This window comes from Petaurus breviceps, unplaced genomic scaffold (genome assembly GCF_028583685.1).
Source record: "Petaurus breviceps papuanus isolate PSGF00001 unplaced genomic scaffold, PetGlider_PUasm1.0 90760, whole genome shotgun sequence".
NCBI lineage: Eukaryota > Metazoa > Chordata > Mammalia > Diprotodontia > Petauridae > Petaurus > Petaurus breviceps.
Genome location: NW_027187338.1, coordinates 2,034,489 through 2,037,322, shown reverse-complemented (window position 1 = coordinate 2,037,322; position 2,834 = coordinate 2,034,489).

The following is a 2,834-nucleotide window of genomic DNA, read 5'->3' as shown; positions in this document are numbered from 1 at the left end:
AATGAGCTGGTAAGTGAGAACAGGCCAAAGTTTTGCCATTGTTTTCCAGGGCAGAAATTCCTTGTGAAGCAAGAGCTGTTCAGTGTTTTCAGCCATGTCCAACTGTTCATGACCCTATTTGGGGTTTTCTTGGCAAAGATACTAGAGTGGTTGGTCATTTCCTTCTCCAGCTCATTTTACAGATAAGGAAACTGAGGCAAACAGGGTGAGGTGACTTGTCCAGAGTCACACAGCTAGTAAGTGTCTGAGGCCAGATTTGAATTCAGGAAGATGAGTCTTCATGACTTCAGGCCTGGGTACCCACTGTGCCATCTGTATGCTATATTATTTAACTACAAAGGTCCCTCATTGACTTTACCACAATAATCTGCAGAACATTAAAATATAAAATGGGATAGTGATATCCCAAGACCATTTCTATGTGAATGCCATTGAATAAGATGAAAATTATAATAAGATTATCATTATTATTAATAAAGATGATGATGATGATAGTGGAATTTAAAAGGCCTTCCACAGGCGAAATTCAAATGAACTCAATCAATGATGTGTTAATAAAGAAGTCTCAAACCAATAACTGAGTTAGACAGATCTGCTCATTGAAATGGAAGAGTTTATGATGGTAATTAAGGATCAGCTCTTCAGTATCAGAAATTACAGAATAGACATCCTTGAAGAGTGTGGTCTTAGTGAACAATGCAAGGATGATTATGCAAGGAAATGGTAGAAATGGTGCAATGTGTCACCCAAGGTGGAAAGCATTTACTGCCCACCAGGTACTTAGCAAAACACAACCTGGTGGCTAGAATTACACATCAGAAACTTGCTATTTTCAGAAATTAAAAAGTAACAGATCCTCCAATTATAAATACAGACCTCAAAATATCCTTGAGAAGTTAATGGATATATTTGACTGGAACCAGAGAACTTTCACAGAAAAAAAAGTGTTGCCTGTAACTGGTTGGATATGATATTGATCCTAGTAAACTTTAAGAATGTTTTTAATAGATGTCATCATACCCAATACTTCTTATCTCTACGGTGCAGTGAAAAGCTTTCTAAATATAGACATCTAATGAAAGAAGTGAAAACAATGTGGGAATAGGATGAGAATTACTGGAATTGTTCTGAAGAAGTTTTTAGTGAGCCTACCTGAATTCAAATCCTCCCTCTGACATTTACCAACTGTATGATACTGGGTAAGTCACTTAGATCCCTCAGCCTCAGTTTCCTCATCCATAAAATGGGAATAATAATAGCACCTACCTTGGAGGGCTGTTGTGAGCATTAAAAGACGTAACAGCTATAAAACTGTTTTGTAAACCTTGAAGTATCATACAGAAACTAGCTATTAGTATTTATGATAATAACAATAATAACAAAAGCAGTTATTTTGGCCACAACACATCCATAAAACATTAAGTCTAAAAGAACAGCAGGATAGACTTGTTCTTGTACTATTTCTATCTGAACTCCACCACAAAAGATGAAGTGAATATTATTCGCTGATAAAATGAGATATTTGTAAAACATTTTGTAAACCTTAAATCATTATATAAATACTTTTTGTCATTTATTATTACTATTTATTGTTTCCTTTTTTAACCTATCCACAGACCGACAGATTTTCAGACTTTTAAGGGACTTTAGAGATCCTTTCAAGGGTTATTTAACCTGGGATCTGTGAACCTGTTTTTAAAAAAAATATTTTGGTAGTTATATTTGAACACAATTGGCTTCCTTTGTAATCTTATATATTTTATTTATGCATTTAAAATATTATTCTGAGAAGGGGTCCAGGGACTTCACCAAACTGCCTAAGGTTTAGTCCATGACATGAAAAGATCCTTTAAGCCCTATTGTAGGATTGGGGAGTTTCTAAAAGGTTGATTTTGTTTGTTTTTAGCAGGGGAGATTCATAGTCAGAGGTATGCATTGAGATAATAATTCTGACAGGAAGGGAGTGTTTGGGGAAAGTATATTTGCTCAGTGTTGCCCCATCAGTGGGATGTATGTATGCAAGGCCTGAGTGTGGGGGCTAACTCATCACCCAGGAGCTCAGGACAAATGCTTTTTGGGAAGCCTCTGATGACAGAAATGAATGATTCAGGTCAGGAAAGGGCACCAGCTTTGTTTGGAAAACCACTGAGTGGGTGTTGAAGGCAATAGTGGGAAATCCTACCTGGGTTATCCCAAGGAATCATGGCAGTAGCTTTGCAGTTGGGCTAGCTGCCTAGTCCATATAAGTGGAGGTTTGAGGGAGAAGTGCTGCTTCCCGGGGAAACTGTGTTATTCTCTATAGTGAGATAAGGATTGTTTTCAAGATAGAACCCAGGGAGTAATTAATTTCTTTTGGCCTCATTCCTTATTTCCAGGAAGACCTGGGCTCAAAATCTCCCCTTTCCTATGTGCTGGCTATATGACCTTGGACAAGTCATTTACCTGGGCAGTGGGTCAGCACTCTAGGTAACTCTAAGACTATAAATTGCTGAGAATGTGCTGACACACATTGGTAGGGGGAGATTTCTCACCAGAGTTCCCTACATCAGTTAAAATCACAGGTTCAGTCTTTAATCGCATACTTTTAAAGTTTCTTTCAAAAAACTCACTGTTTCAGCTGAGATAAAGGGAAGGAAACTGTCCAGACTTGGCTTATAAAAGCAGCAATGGTCCCACTCTCCTTCTCCCCTCCCCAGTCCTATGATCCCATAGTGTGGCCCATTCTAGAGCCAGAAGTTTCAGAAGGGGTCTGGGGTGGCACAGCTGTGAGGGAACCTCCCTTTCTGGGTGTGTGTGTGTGTGTGTGTGTGTGTGTGTGTGTGTGTGTGTGTGTG